At 50.5% G+C, this 22,414-nt stretch overlaps 1 long non-coding RNA gene across 2 annotated transcripts in view; it reads right to left on the minus strand.

Annotated features, from left to right (window-relative positions):
- The window catches only part of LOC137449442 (uncharacterized), a 32,539-nt gene extending 13,278 nt beyond the window's left edge, over positions 1 to 19,261 (minus strand). Inside the window, exons 1-6 of one of the 2 annotated variants that reach the window (XR_010989386.1) lie at positions 16,792 to 19,261; positions 16,600 to 16,693; positions 4,752 to 4,841; positions 3,791 to 3,911; positions 2,711 to 2,944; positions 1,751 to 1,862 (exon numbers count right to left, since the gene is read on the minus strand). This is a non-coding gene — a long non-coding RNA (uncharacterized lncRNA). Of the gene's footprint in view, positions 1 to 1,750; positions 1,924 to 2,710; positions 2,945 to 3,790; positions 3,912 to 4,751; positions 4,842 to 16,599; positions 16,694 to 16,791 lie in introns of both variants that reach the window. The other variant, XR_010989385.1, reaches the window with a different exon arrangement.
- Between the last annotated feature and the right edge of the window lie 3,153 nt (positions 19,262 to 22,414).

Raw genomic sequence — 22,414 nt, forward strand, 5'->3', positions numbered from 1 at the left:
AGCTGCTGCACATTATGGGCAATGCTTGGAGAGCTGAGTGTGTCAGCGACCTGCTGCTGCATCCCCCGGCAGAGCTGCAGAGCATTTCATTTGTCTTCCCTCTCTGCCCACAGCACAGGCACGATGAGAGCCTGAATCTGATGTATTTTTTACACCTTCCCTAATTTTTCTCCACAGCAGCTCCAATTGCCCAATTTGGAACTGGACACAATGGACACAGTTTGGAACACAGCCCCAGGAAGATGGGACCCAGAGAAAAGGGCTACAGAAAGGCTGCAGCAAAAGGCTGCAAAGATGCTGAGGGGACTGGAACAGCTCTGTGATGAAGGAGGGCTGAGAGAATTTGGGCTGTTTAGTCTGGAGAAGAGCAGCCTGAGGGGGATCTGATCAAGAATGATCAGTAATTCAAGGGTGGGTGTCAGGAGGATGGCACCAGGCTTTGTTCAGTGGTGCCCAGTGCCAGGACAAGGGGCAGTGGGCACACACTGGAACATCAGAAGTTCATCTGATCATGAAGAGGAACTTCTTTAATGTGAGGGTGCTGGAGCCCTGGAGCAGGCTGCCCAGAGAGGTGGTAGAGTCAAAGCCTGCCTGAACATGTTCCTGTGTGACCTTCTTTAGGTAACTCTGCCTGGGCAGGGGGCTGGACTGGATGATCTCCAGAGGTCCCTCCCAACCCCTGCTGTTCTGTGATTCCCTGCTTCTGTAATGAGCTGTGTCTCTGCAGTCCCAGCAGATCCTGATCTAGAACGTGGCCACTGACCAACTCCAAGCCAGGCTTTGCTCTGTGGCTTTGCAGAGCAGGCTGCAGAGCAGGCACAGAACTTTGCAGCTTGCAGGGAAAAGCAAGAAGTTGCCTTTAGTGCTCCAGGCTGACTCTCCCCAGGTGCTGAGAGGGTGAGGTGTGCTTGGTGTTCACTGGGGAAGGACCACATGCCCTGTGCTGCTAGCCACAGGAATGCAACTCCTGACAGCTCTAAAGTTTTCTCCTTCATTAAAGGCATAGCAGAGGACCAAGCTGCTCAAGGAGTTAAATGTATTAAGCAATTTACAATTAATATAGAACTCATTCCAGAGATATCTACTAGAGAGTACAACAGGGCAATTAACCCACTAATACACTAGGCTATTACATCGCTATGTCTCTTATTTTAGCCTGAGGTGATTTGAAACGCATTGGATTAAAGGATATTACAGGAGATAGCATGAAAAATAGCTTAATGTAATGAGCCATCCCGTGATGTCTGCTATTAAAGATGATTTGCAGTTGAAAACTACAACATGCAGTAGTTCAGCCATTTAGAAACGTGAGGATGGTTAACCCTTTTCTAGCCCACGTCCCTTGGATGAATCGGTGCAAGAGTTCCTCCCTCTCCTCCTCTCCCCATCCCCACCCTCCACGCCTTTATCTGAGGATTATCAAAAGCACCTTATTAAAGCATGATGGTATCTTTGGGAAGCTGGTGCCTGAGGTTGATAGAAAGGCAGTAATCTGCTAATAACTTTTAAAAATAGATCCCTGAGTAAACAGGCTGAGGCTGGGGAGAGGCTGCTTGAGTGGTGACACCCTGGCGAAATGGGAGCTTGTGACAAATGTCTGTCCTAGCCCTAGGCCTGCCAGAGCAGTTCAGGCAGTAACTCAGAACTGGGAAACAAAAGCACTTTATCTGCACATCTAGAACTGCACAGCTTAGCATGGGAATAGCAGTGCCCAGGGAGAGAAGGCCTTAGCAGCTGGAAAAGTTCCTACCTCTGAAGCAGCCTTGCCATGGAGACCTCTTTGATAGCTCAGGCATGTTCACTGCTGGGGCTGGACTGTGGGCAGCCAGGGGTCATCAGCTCCTCTTCTCTAATGAGTCTGGCTGTAGTCAAGAAACCAGCACCAAGAAGTCTGGGTATTGAATAAAGGCATCCAGAAGGCATCTGTTCTCAGAAGGAAAAAACTGACCTGAGCATGGACAAAGCTTACAGCTGAGTACTTGCTCAGGTGGGTTTTTCTTTTCAGGAACAAGATGCCTCCAGGGATGGAGACTCCTGGGCAGCCTGTTCCAATGCCTGACCACTCTTGCAGAAGGAGTTTTTCCTAGTATCCAATCTAAACCTCCCATGGAGCAACTTTGGGCAATTCACTGCCTCTGGTTACTTGGGAGAAGAGACCAACCCCCACCTGGTTCCAATCTCCTCCCAGGGAGTTGTAGAGAGCAATGAGGTCTCCCCTGTCATGGTTCTAGAAATGCAGGATTGGAGGTTAGGAAAAATTTCTTTGCTGCCAGAGTGGTCAGGGATTGGCACAGGCTGCCCAGGGAGGTGGTGGAGTCCCCATCCCTGGAGGCGTTCAAGAAGCCTGTGGCCATGGTAGTCTTGGGGTGATGGTTAGACTTGATGGTCTTAGAGGCCTCTTTCAACCTTAGTGATTTTATGATCCTTACTAGCAAGGGAAGGGTTGTGCTGGTGACATGAGGCAGACAGCAAGGCTCTGGAGGTGCTGGGTGGCAGACCCTGCCCACACTGCTGAGGCTGGCTGCACAAGAGCCCAAAATCTGCACTGCAGACAAGGTGGCTTCCCACAAGTGGCTTTAGCAATGCTCTCTGCCAAATTATGCAGCTCTAGATCACCTTCCAAACCCTGATCTCCTCCATGGACAGGTTAGGGAGTAGCAGATAAGGAAAGTAAGGAAAATCTTTGCTGTTTTCCTGCACAGTCACTGACCTCAAAGACGATTTGGCTGCTCAAGGTCATCTTCAGATGAATTTTAAAACTCTCCAGAGATGGACATTCCCCTCACACCTTTGGGCATCTCTTCCAGTGCCTGGTCACCATCATTAAAAAGGGTTTGTCCCAGATCCAGTGTAAAATGTATTTGCTGTTGTCTCTTCTTTCATTTCATTTAAGACCGGACAGAAACACCTACAGAGGACCCCTCCAGCTGCTACATCTACTGAGCTTGGAAGAAAGAGGAGAAATCAAGTACTCAGCAGGAGCAGAATAATCCCATGGCTTCTCTCAGAGCCTGGCATCTCCTCTGCTAACCCACTCAGGCCAGCAGCCTGTTCCTGTCTGTGCTGAGCCATGGAATCAACTCCCAGACCTGCCCGGGCTCAGGTACCCCACCAAGGAGCTCTGGACAGCACTGCTGAGGAGAGGGAGCCTGTCCCTCACTCTGCTGCTGCTAACATTCTGTGCTGTGCTTCTAACACAGCTTTTACCACTTCTGTCTGTGGGGATTGGAGCCCAGCTTGCTGCCTATCAGCTGAGGTCCTTCCAGCCCAGATGTCTGCTGATTTCAGTTCTCAGGAAATATCACAGTGCTGGGAAAGCACTTCCCACCTGGCCAGCATGCATTTCCTCCTCCTGGTTCTGCACTTTCCTCTGGCTCAGGATGCAGGAAAGCCATTGAATTCGTGCTGCCTTTCATGATGGCTTTTTGTCTGTGAGACAAAACCTCTGTGAGGTAAGATCCTGCACGCCCCAGGCACAGTCTCTCTTCTGAACAACCTCATTTACACAGAAGCAGAGATCAACACAACTGACACTCATTTTCCCACCAGAAAAAGAGTAGGATTTCCCCCCTGTGTTTCCTGTGGAAAAGTTTCTTTCCTCAGCAAAGAGAAAGCAACATTTTAGTCCTGTGCAGCCCACTAGAGACATCCCAGGAGGACCTGGGGAGGAGTCAGGCATGAAAATACAATCAGAAGATGATGATTTTCTGGGCAGCTTCGCATTACAGAGCTGGGATGTCTCACCCACGTCAACAGAGACAATACCACAGCCACTTCTCAACTTCCCTACCTGTTGTCATCTTCTCCATCCTGGTTTCCTATGAAGTCCTGCAGGTCTGTGGCAAATGATGGATCTCACTTCTTCAATTTCAGGTGGCCTTTCCCTGGCTGCAGTTCTCTGAATTCATGCTCTGTGTTCAAACAAACAACAGCCTGGTGTGGGCTGGTTGACTTCAGAGGAGGGCCAACAGGAAGAACTGACCAGAATGGTTTGCTGGCAGGGGGACAAAACCGCTGCCTCAACCCACACCTCCCAAACGTCCTCTGCTGTGGGTGCAGCCACTTGTTTCCCCAGAGTTTCCATCACCTGCACCAGCACTGCTCCTGCACAACCTTCTCAGAATATGTGCAGACAGCATGAACAGTTATCCAACAATTACAGCAGACAGCCACCAGTGACACAAACACCACCATAACTAACTCTCCACCTAAGAGAATATAACCTGGCAGCAGTCAGCACCTTCCTCATGTTGCTCCCAGCCCAGCCCCCAGCCCCAGCCATCTGGGCAGCAGATGTTGCCCAAAGCAGGGTCAATGGCTACTCAGAGATACTGCCACTGGTTGTTTTCTTGATTGTTACCCCACACCCTGGGATTTAAAAAGTTATTTGTTGGTCTGCACTGCAGTTACGAGGGTAGTTGGTACCACTGCAGCTCTTCCTTTGAAAAATTCGTGAAGAATGACAGAATTGTTTGGGTTGGCAAAGGCCTCCAAGATCATCCAGTCCAACCCTCAACGCAACACCATCATGGCCACCAAGCCCTGTCCCCAAGGGCCATGGCCACAGGTCTCTTGAACACCTACAGGGATGGGGACTCTACCACCTCCCTGGGCAACTTGTTCCAGTCCCTGACCACTCTTACAGCAAATAAATTTTTCCTCATCTTCAACCTAAGCCTCCCCTTGCACAATTTCAGGCCACTTCCTCTCCTTCTATCACCTAAGACTAGGGAAAAGAGACCAACACCCACCTGGCTCCAACCTCTTTTCAGGGAGCTGTAGAGAACAACGAGGTCTCCCCTCAGCCTCCTCCAGACACACAATCCCAGCTCCCTCAGCTGCTTCTCATGTATGAAGAAAGGAAAGAAGAAACAAGAAATATTAGGAAAAAGTGAGATTCTCCTAGGTCTGAGCTGAGACATTTCTGTACCCAAGTGGAAAGAGGAGATTAATCCCACCCATTTCCCCAGCTGGCTCCCCCCTGGCAGCACTCAGAGAGGGTTTTAGGTAGGAGTGGTTCTTTCCACAGACCCTTCCACGCAGGTGGGCAGGAGTGGGTGGGCAGAGCCTCTGTCTAATCAAATAACTTGTCACTGTCGCTTTGGTGCTAGCAGGTGCCATGAAAAATCAGCAGGACCCTGTGCCTCTAGGTGCATTATAAAGAGGCTGCACTCACTGCTCTCCACCCTGCTCCAACCAGCTCTCCTTTTCACTGCTCTCCAGGCTGCCTGACTCCCAAGTGGCACAGGCACCTGTCATCTCTTGTTTCCATCCAGAGGAACAAGTGATTTGGGAGAAAGGGAGAGGATGACCAGGGCTTTCTGACCTTTTCTCCTTCAATTTAATTCCTCTCCTCTGTGAGGAGAAAACAGCAATCAGGCTAGGTGGAACCGACAAACTCATCTGGGTGCCGCTGCCTTACGCAGACCATCGCTGTGTCACTTGGCATCAGGGGTGAGCGGCAGCCAGGGCATTACAGGCCCACGATGGTGCTAACCTGTGAACAGATTCAAACCTTCCTGCTGTGCCCTCCTGGTGCTGGCTGGGGTGGGGTTATGTAGCTGTGAACACCAAAAATCTACTTGTTCAGTGCTTTCCTCTGTTCCAGGTGGATCGGGGCCGCCTCCTCCTGCAGGACTCCTCCTCAGCAGGTGAGACCTTGTGGCTCACAGGCTCACCAAGCTCTTCACAGCACTTCATAAACTACATAGAAGTTATCTCAGTTATTTCATCACCATCTCGCTATAGCGATGGGGAAACTGAGGCATGGGCTGTCCCACAGCTGCAAGTATACCAAGCACCCAGGTTCCTGCCCTCCTGCCTCCAAGCTCATCTGTGCCAAACAGAGATGGGCATCCAGGGCCAGCCTCTGTCTACCCTGTGCCACCTCCAAAACTGCTCTGCCTGCATCAGCAACGAAGACAAGAGACCAGTGAGGGGAACACCAGCAGCAGTGGACTGTAACTAGTCCTAGATGAGCGATGGACTAGATACTCCCGGTCAGCATGATGCAAACTGGCTGATTACTCCCCACACTTGGATGGAAAAGTGCAGGAAGGCAAAGAGAGGAGTGGAGAGAAGCAGGGGAAACTCCCTTTTTGGGGGGTAGGAGAGATATTGGTTGGTAGCAGCAGGAGCACAGGTTTTTGCACTCCCATAAATCATTATTACTGGAGTGTCCCTGAGGGGAGGAGGAGAATGAATCAGTTACACAGAGACAAACTTTTAGATGGAGAAAGGGGGAAAAGGGGGGAAAAGGGAGAAGGAGGGGGGGGGAAGGGAGAAGGAGGGGGGGGAATGGAGAAGGAGGGGGGGAAAAGGGAGAAGGAGGGGGGGAAAGGGAGAAGGAGGGGGGGAAAAGGGAGAAGGGGGGGGAAGGGAGAAGGAGGGGGGGAAGGGAGAAGGAGGGGGGAAAAGGGAGAAGGGGGGGGGAAAAGGGAGAAGGGGGGAAGGGAGAAGGAGGGGGGGAAAGGGAGAAGGAGGGGGGGAAGGGAGAAGGAGGGGGGGAAGGGAGAAGGAGGGGGGGAAGGGAGAAGGAGGGGGGAAAGGGAGAAGGGGGGAAAGGGAGAAGGGGGGGAAAGGGAGAAGGGGGGGAAGGGGGAAAAGGAGGGGGGGAAGGGGGAAAAGGAAGGGGGGGAAGGGGGAAAAGAACGGGGGGAAGGGGGAAAAGGAAGGGGGGAAGGGGGAAAAGGAAGGGGGGAAGGGGGAAAAGGAAGGGGGGGAAAGGGGATAAGAAAGGGGGGAAAGGGGATAAGAAAGGGGGGAAGGGGATAAGAAAGAGGGGAAGGGGATAAGGAAGAGGGGAAGGGGATAAGGAAGAGGAAGGAAGAGGGGAGGAAAAGGGGGAGAAGGAAGAGGGGAGGAAAAGGGGGAGAAGGAAGAGGGGAGGAAAAGGGGGAGAAGGAAGAGGGGAGGAAAAGGGGGAGAAGGAAGAGGGGAGGAAAAGGGGGAGAAGGAAGAGGGGAGGAAAAGGGGGAGAAGGAAGAGGGGAGGAAAAGGGGGAGAAGGAAGAGGGGAGGAAAAGGGGGAGAAGGAAGAGGGGAGGAAAAGGGGGAGAAGGAAGAGGGGAGGAAAAGGGGGAGAAGGAAGAGGGGAGGAAAAGGGGGAGAAGGAAGAGGGGAGGAAAAGGGGGAGAAGGAAGAGGGGAGGAAAAGGGGGAGAAGGAAGAGGGGAGGAAAAGGGGGAGAAGGAAATACAAAATCACTTTTAAAAGGAGAAAGTAAAAAGGAAGGGAGAGGAAAATTGGCAAAAAAGTAGAGAAAAGAAAGAAGATTAAAAAGAGAAAAAAGTGACAGAGAAGAAGGAAAAAATATATTAAAAAATCAGAAGAGAAGGAGACAAAGGCAGGAGAAAGGGAAGAAGAGACAGAGGGAGCGAGAACAAAAACAAAAGGTGGAGGAAGAAAGGAAAGTGAAGGATGAGAAAGAGAGAATGAATGAACTTGGGAAGCAATCTGTAATTCCCTTCTCCTGGATCATGAATTGAACATGCAAAAAAAAAAAAAAAAAAAAAAGGAAAAAAAAAAAAAGAAATAAAAAAAAAAGAGCCAAGGCAGGGAAGGCAGGGAGGGAGAATATCCTGCCTGGCATGCAGATTATCATTTGAAAAGATTCTGTTGCTATGTTTTTGTCCCTGGGTGATGAAAATGAAATTGTCTGATGTGTGCGCCGTGTTAGATTTACCTTTGCAGGGTTCACCCACAATCAGCAGAGAGGGGTCACGCCACAATATGTCATCTCACAGCTCCATCACACCAACTCCAATTTAGAGGAGGAGGTATTATGCATTTCAAAGGAACCCCCTGCGCGTGGCTCTTGTTACTGATCTATATCACAGCTCAGCTGAGGGAAGATTAGTTCTGCTGCAAGGGCAACCAGACTTATTTGTTTATGATTATATCCCCCTTAAAGAAGCACCGGTCCTTTTTTTTTTTTATGCCTAATGTAAAGTGTGCATTAAAAGGGCTGTGGAGGAGGTGGGATAAAAAAGGTGAGAGAATTCCACACTCTCCCACAAGGAAACCTAATAGTCTTAGTCTCCCAAGCATCCTGCTCATTAAAAAAAAATTCTCCATTTAAATGCAAATTTGAGTTTTAGCTGGGGACTCCCCCAAAAGCTTCTCTTGGAAGCACCAGGGAAATAGGATTCAGAAAACATAAAATGGCTGACAGCAGCCGAACGCCGGCAGGAAGAAAACACTTCCCCATCTGAGCACCCCCAGCCTTCCCCCTCCCCAGCCCCATGCCCCCGGCTCCCCGCGCCGCGTCCCGGCAAAGCATCGCTCCTCGGCGCTCGCTGCCGCACGATTGTTTTACCCCGGGCAAACCCTACCCCGGCGAGCTAAACCCGGCAGCCTTCGAGTCCTGCACGCTCTGCCTGTCAGCAACGTTTCCCGGGCGAGCCGACGGCTTCGGCCCTCATAAAGCCGGGAAGGATTGATTGAGGCTGCCCCCTGCCACCCAGCACAGCTCCCTCCATGCTCCTTGAGCGCAGCTTTCGTTTGGGGGGCTCCAGGTGATGGTGGTGCCTGGGGGTATAGCTTCATGGTGGCCTCGATAGAGAGTAGGGTTGATGACTGGACTCAAAGACCTTTGAAGGTCTTTTCCAACCTAAATGATTTCATGATTCTATGTTCAAAGCTGCCAAGAAAATCCCACAGCTGCTACCCAGCCAGCCTACCACAGAACACCTGGGCTGAGCACCCTTACTGAGAGCGGCTCCCCTGCTGCCAGGCACCCCCCAAGAGATACCAAACAAAAAAAGCCAAGGGTGAGCCATGGGATGAGGCAGATGAGGACATCTGTGACCACACTCACAGTGGAAGGGCATTTGCAGGATTTGTGCTGAGCTCCCACAGAGAAACACTTTTGCTTATCACCTCCAGGCTGGTTTCCAACTCCTCTACCTGAGATTAAGGTATCACTGCTTACAATAAATAGGCCAACAGGAGTCTAGGAGATAAATAGGTCCAAGGAGGACCACAAGGATGCTGCTCTCTGGCCCCATCTCTTGGCATCTCTCAATCCCTCCACTGACCAAAACCAGTATCACTGGTGGGATTTGCCAGGAGCTGAGCAGCAAAGGTTGGCCAAACACCTCAAGCTTTTCTCACTGTTTTGTTCAAGCATTTTGCCAAAGTGTGCCAAATCTACACAAAATTTGAGGCACAGAATCATAGAATTCCTTTGGCTGGAAAAAGCTCTCTAAGATTAAGTCCAGCTTTCACCAAAACCCCCCATGGCCCTTAAACCATGTCCAGAAGTGCCATGTCTACACATTTTAGGACTTGGTTTTATGGCTGTGGTGGTCTTAGGTTCATAGCTGGACTCAAAGATCTTAGCTGCCTTGCCTTCAAATTATTATTTTCATCCACATCAGTTAGCTATGCAGGACTGAGAGCCATGCCCTTTGCAGGGGCAGCACCAGCAGGAGCAACGGATGAACAGGCAAAGGTCTATAGAAGAAAACGAGCTCGCTAATTAAGGGCAGAATTGGCTCACACTGGACTTGAGGTGTACCCTACATTGGTGTTTCCCCTCACCCACCATTTGATCTCCTGGGACAGCAGGATGTCTGCAGTACCCATGGGGACCCCACCCACAAAGACCTGCTCATGCTGCAGCAGGTCCCTCTCACCCTAGGGGCCTGATCCTGCTCATTCATGTGCTGGGGAACACCCAGGAAAGCTCAAGGTATCACCAAGCTCCTGTGCAGTAGCACCAACAGCCACGCTGGGGAAGAAGCTCTCCCAGTAGCTCCTACCCACAGTGTTAAATATTTTCTGCTGAAGTGCAAAATCTTTGCAGCATGGCTCATTGAGCTTCTGTCTAGACCAGACTTGCACTAGAGGAGGAAAACCTGAGATGCCAGGGCCCATTAGAGGTGCCTGAAACCTGGCTTTATCCAGAGAGCATTGTGACCATCGGGTTCCGACCTGAACAAACAGTTTGTGCTGGCCATGGCATCACAGGAGCCAAAAGCTCAGGGCAGGCAGGGAGGTGTCCAACTCCACCACCACCCCTGGTTCTCCAGGATGCCCTCCTGGGAAGGAAGCCAACCTTCCTTCCCCTGCCTGCCATCTCCTGCCTTGCTCTTTGTGAAACCCCGCACTCATTGCCTCCTTGGAGAGCCCATGATACGATGGGTGAAAACAATTACATGGAACAGGCTGGTAATACCCATGGGAAAACATTTTTAGATATGATATTACAATCTTGTTTCCAAATTGGATTTTGCCAGGAGGAAATACAGTTTATTATAAAACACGTTTTCTTTTAATTTAATTATATAATCTCTGGCTTCAGAGGAGGGATGCTTAAATCAGACCCATTTAATTTTCAAGTGTATTCACCCATCACCTAGGGCAAATTGGTTTAAATTAGTAGGTAAGTTCTAGATATGTGTCAGACAAAAATTTATCTGCAAACTCGATGTAAAAAAGACCATCTCCATCAGAGCCCAGCAGCAGAAATTGCCAGGGCTGAGCAGACAAGTACCTGGAGAGCAGCATTTGCTGTGATGTCGATGATCTCTGCTGCAGATCCCCATCTGAGGGGGTCTTTCATTTTTTTTTTACCTTTGTTAATGTTTTGCCAGATCAGTTCATCACGCTGCATGTCTGCACTCTGCCAATAAAAGCTGATGACCTGCAGTTAGTTTCTACCAGGTGCATTAAATTCCCATAACGTGAGCAGCTCTTGCTAAGTCTACCATAGCCACAGCTTCTGCAGAGATTACATTTCCACCCTAATGCCGAGAGCGGTTTGTTCAGAGCCTGCAGTCGCTGAGCTCCTCCTCTGATCCATCACAGTGCCCCGTGGCTCACCAGGCTCCTGCAAAACAACTCCAGAGGGACAAATGCCATTGCACTGGGCACTGGGGAGGCCACACCTCAAATCCTGGGTTCACTTTTGGAGCCCTCACTCCAAGAAGGACATTGAGGGCTGGAGCAGGTCCAGAGAAGGGCAATGAAGCTGGGGAAGGGTCTGGAGAACAGGGCTGGGGAGGAGCAGCTGAGGGAGCTGGGGGTGTTCAGCCTGCAGAAGAGGAGGCTGAGGGAGACCTCACTGCTCTCTACAGCTCCCTGAAAGGAGCTTGGAGTGAGGTGGAGGTGAAATTATGCCAGGGGAGGCTTAGGTTGGAGATGAGGGAAAATTTCTTTGCTGCAAGAGTGGTCAGGGACTGGCACAGGCTGCCCAGGGAGGTGGTGGAGCCCCTGTCCCTGGAGGTATTTAAGAAACCTGTGGCCATGGCACTTGGGGACAGGGTTTAGGACTTAGTGATCTTTGAAGCTTTTTCCAACCCAAATGAATCTGACCTAACTAGGCCACGAATAATTACATACAGTTGTTCCAACAGGTGTTGGACATCCACCTCCTTCTGGGCCATTGATGTTCTTCCTCTGGCCATCCAATTTGGAGAGCTACCTGGACCATCCCACAAGAGCAAACCCTGTGAGCAGCCCAGGCCTGCTGTGATGCAGATGTTCTCCTCCAAGTGCAATGAAAACAGATGATCTCAGCCACCACTGGCAAATAAACATTACAAGGGGCTGTTTCAGGTCTTTGTAGTAGCAAATCTCAGCACTTAACTAGTAATGCAATAAGTCCTATCAAGAGCAGGCTGAAAGGTGGAATAAATTTCCTGGAGAACAATGTGGGTGATGTATGCATATGACCAGCACACAATAAAACTGTAGAACGGGAGGGGGGAAAAAATGCATACAGTCAATACAATAAAATCAGCACAAATACAGGCTGTGTAAGCAAATAAATCCAACAACCCAAATATTTCACAGCACTCACGTGCTGAACATTTTTCCCTCCTCAAGAAATCTCGGGGTAAAAAAAAAAAAAAAAAAGAAAAAAAAAAGATTAGAAGAAGAAGAAGGAAAAAAAAAAAACCAAGAAAGCAACTCCCGGACTGTTTTGCATCTTGGTGTATTGTGAAGGCATCGGCGGCTGTCTGCACAAATTACCATTCATCTAGGCGTTGTTGTGGAAATTTTCAAGGGATTTGCAGTAATTATATGACAAAATGCTTGCAAATCTCACTCATTGCTGAATAGAAACACACGGGTCAAAGATTGAACACTCTCAGCTTGGTAATTTGTAAATGTCAATCAGAAGGGGGCCACGGGAGAGGCGCAGAGGCGGAAGCAGTGAAAGGCAGAGCCGGTCCTAGCAACCAGAAAAAGCCTTTTCGATGCAGATTAGAAAAGGCAAAGGAGACTTTCACTTGCCAGCTTTTTTTTCTTCCCCCCTTGCCCCCTCGCCTTCCCCTTCCCCCCCAGTTATATTTTCCTTTTTCCCCCTTTCGCCCTTTTATTTTTCCCATTTTCCCCTTTCCCCCCTCTTCTTTCCACCTTCATTTCCCCTTCTCCCCTTTTTTCCCCTCCCCCCCCTTTTTTCCTTACTTTTTCCTCCCCCCTTCTTTTTTCCCTTTTTTCCATTTTTCCCTCTTCCCCCCTTATTTTTCCCCTTTCACACCATCTTCCCCCCTTTATTTTTCCTTTTTCCAATCCCCTGTTAATATTTCCTTTCCCCTCTTTTTCCCTCACCTTACTTTTGCCCACTTATTTTTCCCTTTTTTTTTGGCCACTATTTTCCCCTCCCCTTTTTCACCCTCTTTGTCCCACTTTTTTTCTCCCCTTTCTTTCTTTCCCTTTCTTCCTTCACCCCACTTTTTTCCCCCTTCCCCACCTTTCCTTTCTGCCTTCTTTTCTTTTCTCCCCCTTCTTTTTTTCCCACTTCCCCCTCCCCTCAATTACTTTTTTTCTTCTTTCTCTTTTAATTTTCCCTTCTCCTTCTCCCATCTTTGTTTTGTTTTTTAAACAAACTGATCACCTTGCACCAAGAAGAGTAGGCAAGGGGCAGGGGGAGAAAGAGAGGAGGAGGGAAGAAAGGAAGGAAAAACAGTTTAAATAAAACTGGTGAGATTAAATTAACTGATACATACATTGGCAGAGGTGGATCGTTTGTGCTGTAATAAATATGGGACTCCTATCTTCCCCTCTCCCAGACAGCAAGGGAAGCAAAATAAAATTAAAAGATATAACAATAAAAATTATAAATGCATCGCAGGCCTGCAGACCAACAGCCTGCAATGAAGTGAAGGCTGCTGCTGGCTTGGGTAGCACTTATCTCCTGGGATCATAAACAGGTAATGGAAAGCAAGGTGAGAGGGTCCAATGTCCCCCTCCCAACCCGCCCCACAGGGACACAGACCTTCTACAAGCAGTCACAGAATCATAGAGTCACAGAAACGTTTCAGCTGGAAGAGCCCTCCCAGATCATCAGGTCCAACCCTCAGGCTAAGACCACTGTGGCCAAAAAGCCATGTGTCCAAGTGCCGTGGCTGGGCTTGGGAGTGACCTCTGGAGATCATCTAGTCCAACCTCCTCACTAAAGCAGCCAGCTCCTGAACTTTGCAGGGGGATTATGGAGTGCCCCATGGCATTGGGAATGCACAACCTGCTTGGCCAGTAGCTGCACCCTCAGCTGGATTCAGCGAATCTGGGTGAAATGATGAAGTGCCATAAAGCCACGAATGTCATAAAGAGAATAATAAGCCTGAGGAAAGACATTAACTGCTAAACACAACCAAGCCAGGCACCACACTCGGGTGGCAGAGACACCAGACATAAAATAAAGCCATCTGAAGCCATCATCCTGAGTTACCAGCTCTCTTAATTCACAAGTCACACATCCCTTCATGGCACCCAGCCCTACTGTCTGTCTCCAGAGCTTTACATCATGGATCTTACTCTGCTGCCTGACATACACCTGCCCTTAGCATGGAGGATGGAAGACCTCAGGCCATGCTGCAGTACTTCTTACAGCCTCTCAGTAAGCAGCTCCACTATGTCCATCTGTGATGCCCTATTTAACCAGCACCCTAAACATCCACCAAGTGCAAAACCCACAGAATCCCAGCATGGTAGGGGTTGGAAGCGACCTCAGGTGAACATCTAGTTCCAACCCTCTGCTCCAGCAGGGCACCCACAGCAGCTTGCCCAGGATCATGACAGTCAAGAGGGTTTGGAAGTTCTCCAGAGAGGCAGACTCCACAACCTCTCTGGACAGTCTGTTCCAGGGCTCCAACAGCCTCAACATCAATCACCTTTTCCTCCTGATCAGATGGAACCTGCCAGGTTCCAGTTTGTTTCCATTGCCCATGTGGACACAACACTTCAGGACATGATGTAATGGCCATGGTGGTCTCAGGCTTCTGAGAGCCTGAGCTGAGGGTTAGACTCAATGATCTGAGGTATTTTCCAAGTGAAACAATTCCGTGACTCTACCTCAGGGTGTGTGGTGCAGCTGCTTTGCATTTGCTCACTCTAACTGAAGTCAGGATTTTCTTTATCAAGCTCCCCATCATCCTGGAACAATTTATTCTCTTTATTTACTCTTGAGGTCCTGTATGTTATGAATATTCATTGGAACAATTAAACACCCTGTTCACAGCTGCTTGTGTTTACTGCTAGCCCAATAAACCCCCAACAGGTTAATGATGAGCTTTAATACATGAATTTAAGATCATTTCACCTATATATTGGCTAAAAGTTTAGCTTCCCCTTTAAGCCTCATCAATTTACTGAAAATAAAGCATTCTGGGGCTGTAAGTCATGGGTTTGAGCCTCCAGAAATGTGATGTCTAGCATTTTTTTCTTTTCTTAATCCCAGTGCAAGAGGGGCAGGGAACTACTGGAGAGAGAGCAGCAGAGGTTATACAGATGATGGGGGCATGGAGCACCTCTGAGGGGAGGAAAGGCTGAGAGCCTTGGGGCTGTTGAGCCTGGAGAAGAGCAGCCCCAGAGGGGATCTGCACAGTGTTCAGCAAGAGCTAGAGGATGGGGGGCAAGAGGATGTGCCTAGTAACAGGACAAGGGGCAATGGGCACAAACTGAAACCTGGGAGGTTCCATCTGAACAGGAGGAGAGACTTGTTTGGTGTGAGGGTGCTGAAGCCCTGGAGCAGGCTGCCCAGAGAGGTTGTGGAGTGTCCTCTGGAGAGGAGGAACTGGCCATTGTGATCCTGGGCAAGCTGCTGTGGGTGCCCTGCTTTAGCAGAGGGTTTTGACTCGATCTCCAGAGGTCCCTTCCAACCCTCACCATGCTGGGATTCTGAGATTTTCTCATTTTGGTTTTGTCTATAGCGTTAGAGGAAATAAAACTGAGAATTATTCTCATGATGGGGAGTTTGGGGCAGTTGGTGGGTCAGGAGACAGACAGATGGAGAAGCACAGCATGGTCTGACTGGAAAAAATTTGTTGGGATCCAGCAGTCATTAGGAAAATGCCTTTACCAAAGTCTGTATCCTAGTGAGGAAGCCTCTTCAGGTAAATTCTAGTTCATGCCTCTGTCTTGCTGTGGGATGAAGAGGCCACAGCAGCATCCTGGGCTTCCTCAGACGGGGGCACCAGGGCTGGGATTTGATGATTAACCTGCTCCACCAAGACCTCTTCACTACTGAGAATGGGCTGGCAGAGACACGCAGCAAGAATGGAAAGAAGCAGCACAAATCAGGGCAGTTTATGAGGATAACTTACATTAATTTTATCCTTTATGGGCAATAAACCTTTGCTGGTTCATTACTGGCCACTGTTAAGTTTTAAATGAGTTTCTTAACATGTAGGGGAGGTGCTGCCCATCCCCATGGGCACTGCTCAGCTTTGCTGCCTCCTGTCACCATGGAGAAGAGATGGTTTTGGGGGACAGCTTGCATTTGATCTCCTAATGAAAACACAGAGTCTGGAGCTTCCCATTCCTTGCCTCTGCCCTGTGTTGAGCATCTCTGCCAGGAGACCAGCAGCACCAGCCATGGTCACAAACACGTCCCCGAAGGGCCAGGGCTGGGCTGGTAACTGATCGCTGCAGACCATCTCATTGCCCTCACATGGCAAAGACAAACCTGCTCACCTTGTCCAGCCCAAACACAGACTGAAAGGAAAGAACTACAGAGCAAAATATCCAGCTGCAGGCAAAAGGTGGTAACAAAAGTGCAAAGCTGGAAAATAAGGAAGAAAGGAGGGCACCCTGCACACCCCAGCGCTGCCTGATCTCCAGTTTCACAATGGGTCAACAGCAGCTACTTGGCTGCAGACTGTCCCTGGTCTGGAACAGAGAAAGATCCTTCTCAGGACTACCTGAAGTTTTAGTTAATACACTAAAAGCTCATTTTCACTGGGAATTAGTCCCCAAATAGATGACGATGCTGGATGATGCACAGCTCAGCCCTCTGAACTAATGAGCCCCCAAATGGGTAGTGGTGAAGTGCAGGGCAGGTGTTTGATGCCTTTCTGCCAGTGAGGTGGTTAACAGCACAAACAATTAAGAAATGTCTAATTTAGCACTGGAATTAATGGAGCTCTCAGGATTTACACACACTAAGCAGCTATTTCTCTACCATAACTTAAGCATCTTCACAGTCTGAGCCCAAGCCAGGTTCCTCCTCTTTCCAAACTTCTCAAAGGAGACAAGAAACTGAACCCAGCCCAACCAACACCCCCAACCCAGAAACAAACCCACAGAGCAGGTGTGGGATTAAGAAATCACATCAACTGGGTTTCAGTTTATTTCTTCCTAGTTTTTGTCACCTGTTTAATAAAGTGAAGGAATCCAGGGTAAACAAAGGAGGGCAGCCAGAACTGTGGTCTCAGGGATACCCCTTATGCCTCTGGTAAAACTTTTCTTTGAAAGGAAATAAGAGAAAAATAAAAGGAAGAATCAGTAAACCAAAAATCATCAGGAAGGAAACAAAAATCAGCTGGAAGGGGACAAAAACTCACCTTACAAAGACAACAACAAATCTCTAATGCTCTTCAGAAGGCTCCAGGCTGAGGGCAGACAATCAAATAGCTCCAGGAAATAAGCTGCATTTTGGGTATTTTTCACCTTCAGGGTGAGATTCAGCTGAAACCTGGCTGGGGAGCTGAGGTGCTGGAGGAGAAGCTCCACCAGCCTGGTAACTAGCAGCAGCTGAGTGCTTCCTCCAAGGACCTTGCTGAGTAATTAAGGCACAAATTCATTTAGCAAGCAGTCCTTTCTTGGTGGCTTTGGTTAACTCTGCAGTATTCCTCAGCACACACCACCCCCAGCAGCAGCCAGGGCAGTTCCTTAACTTCCCTGGAATATTTCTGCATGCAAGAGAAACAATGAGCCCCATTCCAGCAGAACGCAGATAAAAGAGTGGGGAGAGGGAGTCAGCCCCTGCCACGTGGAGCTGCACTCGCAGGCAGCTTGGTCCAGACCTGGATTGTTTTCCCTCATGTTGAGTTGAACCTCCTGTGCTCCACTTTGTGGCTGTTGCCCCTCATCTTAGAGAGAGAATGGTCAGGGACTGGCACAGGCTGCCCATGGAGGTGGTGGAGTCCCCATCCCTGGAGGTGTACCAGAAACATGCAGCCATGACACTTGCGGGCAGGGCTTGGTGGCCATGGTGTGGTTGGGTTGCTGGTTGGACTGGAGGCCTTTTCCAGCCTTAATGATTCTATGATCCATCACCTATCCCCAAACCAGACCCTCCATATCTGATGGAGGAATGACCATGGGGGGTTCCTCCTTTTTCTCCTCAGTTTGCCATGCCCCAACACAATTCCCAGGACAGTCCAGTTCCATCTGTCTCTCTCATGGGAAGGAGATGCTGGTGGCCAAAGAGAAGATGGGCAGAGCTGTACCACAGTGAGAATTTCCAGACCTGTCATGGCTGCATCCTGTGCTCTGGAGGGACCAACCCAGTCCTGCTCCAGCTCTTTCCCAAGGGTGCACTGAGCCCTCACATGCTCATTGCACAGCACCATACCACAGCAGGAAAAGCAAAGGCATTTTCCTGAAGCTGGATCTCGATGCTTGGTGTTTCCCCTCCCATTTCTCATCGTTTTGTCCTTCTGGGAGATCGCAGTGGCTCTGGGCTTGCCCATGGGTGCTGGGTGGGTGCCCACATGTCTCCATGGCTAATATCAGAGCTCCATCTAGTGCTGTACAACACCACCCCCCCTCCCAATCCCCCCCAGCCATCAGTGTGCTGGAAGGGGGGAGGGGGGAGAAAAGGGAAGAAAAAAATTAAAACATATTAAAGGTGTTAATAAGGGACTTATTTAAACGGAGTCTCACATATTGAACATTAATCACCTTGCAGTAAAAGTGTAATTAAGGAGTCACTCTGCCTTCTGGGGAAGGCTCGCTTGGAAGCCGGGAGAAAATGGGCTCTTTATTAACACAAATTATTTTATTTGGCTAAAGGTAATAATTCTAAGTGAGGTCAACGGGCCCCGTGCACGCGAGCGGCGCCGGGTCCCGGCCAGCGTTTCCATGGCGACCGAGCCGGGTTCAGCCTGCGCAGCAGCCGCCTGCCTCAGCCTCCAGCGCCGGATTGCTGCCTGCAAGAACAGCCTTCAGCTCACACAGCTTCAGAGTGCCTGGGGCTGGGAGCACCCCCAAAGGGCATCTTGTCCACCCCTCCTGCAGGCAGCAGAGACACATCTAGAGCAGGCTGCCCAGGGACACATCCAGGCTGATCCTGAATGTCTCCGGGAATGGAGCTTCAACCACATCCCTGGGCAGCCTGTCCCAGTGTCTCTCCACACTCACTGTGCAGAACTTCTTCCTGATGTCCAGCCTAACTCTGCCCTGCTCCCATTGCCCCTTGTCCTGTGTCCACAGGCCCTTCTGGACAGTCCCTCCCCAGCCTTCCTGCAGGTCCCCATCAGATACTGAAATGCAGCTCTAAGGTCTCCCTGAAGCCTTCCCTTCTCCAGTCTGAACAGCACCAGTTCTTTCATCCTGTCTTTGTAGAAGTGCTCCAGTCCTCTGGTTATCTTTGTGGCCTCCTCTGGATCAGTTTCAGCAGGTCCATGCCAGCCACAGCCATGAGAATTTCCTGCCTCACCTTCCCAGCAAGAAGCTGGAGTAAACTGCAACGAACTGCAAACCCAGAAGGAAAACTTCCAGAGCTGTGCCCTTGTGTTTTCCAGGAAGAAACCCACTTTCTCCCACAATTCAGCTGAGTGTTTGGTGTCCTAGCAGGCACCAGGTCCCAGCAAGACATTCACCATTGAGCATTTCCAGGCTCTCCACCACCGAGTGTCCATCAGGAGCAGGGAACAGCATATTGAAACATACACTTGATTTCCTAAAATCAGCTGCAATAAACATCCTGCTGGAAAGCAGAGGAGGTTTGGGCTGCAGCCCCCCATTTTCCCAGCATATTCCTGTTCCTACACTCAGAGAACTACCAAGTTATCCTGTTTGCTGCAGATCATTGTCTGAACAGGGGGTGGTTCCTTTATCTGTCTCCCACCTCACACCAGCCCCTTCTGCACAGGATGACACGAGTGCAGCATTCACTTTTCACTGCTATTTCCCCTTTGGTGCAGAGCCAGAAGGATGTAAAGCTGGAGACAAGGGAGACCAAGGATGTGCCAGCAGAGCTGAGCCAGCATCCAGCCCAGTGCCCACAGTGGCATCACCAAAAGCGACCAAAATGTGACCATGGCCACAACCAAACTGTGACCTCAGCCATCACCCAGTATCAAGATGCATGCACTCGCCACCCCCTACCCCAACAAACCGCCCGCCTTAACCCAACCATCCCTCTCTAGCACAAGGCATCATCCTGGGGGGCTGCAGACAGAGCCCCCTCCCTACCAGGCCAGAGGAGTCCCCAGCAGCCTCTTCACGACTTATGGCCAGGCCCCGGAACTTATTAACACCTCGTGGAGATTAATCAAGCAGGGAAGGCGAAGACAGGGCCCTAATTAGTTGCTGCTGATAACTGTATTTGTCATCCTCTCCCAATTAGTCTGCTGTACATTTTGGAGTTTAATTGCACCTTGTTCCTCATTTCCATGCCATCACGTGCACACACTCTGCCCAGTCGTTCGTAAATTTGAGACCAAGCTGACATCAAATAAAGATAATCTTTAGATTTCCAGCATGAAACCAGCTGAGCTGGTGCTGGCCTGAAGGCTTCTTGTGCCATCCTTATGGCTGCTCTCTTGCCATGGGGGTCTATATGCCCCTGGCACTGGTGACACTGGGGCCACGCATGGGTGGCACTGGTGGCTGTGGTCCGGATGTCACCTTGGGGGTGCCCTACAGAAGGAAGAGATGCTCCCTCCCTGGAGCTGTTCAAGGCCAGGTTGGATGAGTCCTTGAGGAACCCAGGCTGGTGGAGGTGTCCCTGCCCATGGCAGGGGGTTGCAGCTGGGTGAGCTTTAAGGTCCCTTCTAACCCAGCCCATTCTATGGCTCTGTGATGGGGCACTCCTTGGGGTTTCTCTCCTATAGAATCACAGAAGTGTTTTGGTTGGAAAAGATCTTCAAGATCATCCAGCATGACCATCCATTAACTCTACCAAGGCTGCTACTAAACCACATCCTCAGCACCATGTGCCTGCCTCTTTAAAATGCTTCCAGGCATGGGGGCTCAACCACCTCACCGTGCAACTTGTGCCAGGCTTTAAGAACCCTTTCAGTGATTTTAAAGGTCTGATTTACAAAGGTCTGATCTGTAAGCCATAGGTCAGATCATACCCAAGGAAATGGTGATGGGACTTTCACCTCCCTCCATCCTGCTGCCAAACCTGCCCTGGAGTGGCAGGGACAGGCAGCCCTGCTCACCCCTCCTGTCCCAGATCACCCTTAGGACACAGCACGCCTGCTGCTCTCCAGGGGCTGCCCCATTCCCATGGATCCAGATTGGAGCATGTTCAATATATCGATGTGCAGGAGAAAGCTCTGCCCAAAGCTGCTGCCCAGTGACCTGCTGCTGCCTCCCACTGCCTTTAACCCTTCAGCTGCTGCACAGAGCTCACCAACACGGCTCGGAGCCTCCAGCCTCCCCTGTCACCCAGCCAAGTAGTCATGCTGGCTGCTGACACCCAGCCACAGCTCCCACCTGCCTCCTGTGCCTAGCTGTGCAGCTGATCACTACCCTGCTGTGGCAGCCTGGGCATACCACAACAGCTCAGAAGGAACCAGACTAGGGGGCATCTGGTCGTGAGCCCCTGCCACCATTGCTACAGAATTCAAAGTCCCTTGGGAGTGTGGAGCCTCCCTCCTGCTAGAACCATCCTCCCCCAGCCCCAGCTGGGCTCTGCCATGTCCCCACCCCAAGCCCCCAGCCCAGCTAAGCCACCCCTGTAAGGAGACAAAGTCAAAGCAATGGCCCAGTGCACCAGAACTGCAAGTGGAGCTCTGCAGCAAGGACATGATGGGATGGTCTGCCCCATGCTGCCACTGTGCTGGCTCCCACATCCCATGGGGTCTCACCCTCACTGGGCTCCCCCAGAGGATGATACTGGTGCACCAGGACACAGCTACACCTTGGGCACAGGAACAAAAGAGTGGCTCACACCCATCAGTGGCAGAGGCTGGGACCAGCAACAGCCCCTCAACCACCCAGCTCAGGCCCCCCCAACCCTGCCAGGGCAGGTGGATTTGGTCCGTGGGGCACCCACTGCCAACTCCTGCACACCCAGCAAGATGGAGGAGATGCTGGTGGCCAACAGCTCCGCACACGGCAATGCCAGCACTGAAAGCCAAGGTCAGGCTCATAAAGAAGCAGGGACAGGGAAAAGCAATGAAGGAACTGAAGGATCCTACCTGTCCCTGAGGAAGAGGCTGAGCACACAGATCATCCCTCTGCTCAGTAAAAGCTAAAATCCCACTCCAGGCTGTGCCATCCCTAACTGCTCCAGGGCTCAGCGTTCCAGCGCCGGCACTGCAGCCACTCGCTTCCCCGGGAGGAGGCTGCCGCTGCGTCGAGAGCGGGCGCAGGGTGGAGAGGAGGAAGGAAAAGTGGGGAAAAAAATGAAACCAAGGAGTAGACAAAAAGTGTGAGAAGCAAATTTGGAAGGAAATCAATGGCACATAATTGGATTTGATTTTTCTTCACGTTTTGTTTGGCTGGGGGTTATGGAGAGACCCTGAGCGGAGCGGGGAGACGAAGGCTTGGAGAACAGGTGCCGGATCACGAGCTGGTGGCCACCGAAGCATGACAGCTCCATCACTGCTGTCAGGAGGCACAGCAAAATAAACATATAAATAAATAACAGAGAAACCATGCAGGGAGGAGGGGGGCACTTGCTTATTTACTGCTTTAGCTGCTGCTCCCCTCCAGCCTGGCCACACAAACTGCCCTGTCAGCAGGAATGGGGCAGTGCCCAACACCTGCCCCCTGCCCTGGCTCTGCTCAGTTCTCAGGCTAAAGCCCTCCCAGGCCCTAATGAGTCCTGCTCAGTGTGGAGGGGTACATACAATGCTAGCAATGTCCCTAAAACCATGTGAAGGAATCTCCATGTCCCCACTGTCAGAGATGCTCCTACAGCCCCCACCCCCAACCTTCCCCATCCTGGTCCAGATACCAGTGCAACAGAGATGCATGGTCTCCAAGAAGGGAGAAGAGATCATC

The sequence above is a fragment of the Melanerpes formicivorus genome, unplaced genomic scaffold, assembly GCF_026170545.1.
Source record: "Melanerpes formicivorus ecotype bairdi unplaced genomic scaffold, bMelFor1.0.p_v2 SCAF_29, whole genome shotgun sequence".
NCBI classification, from domain to species: Eukaryota; Metazoa; Chordata; class Aves; order Piciformes; family Picidae; genus Melanerpes; species Melanerpes formicivorus.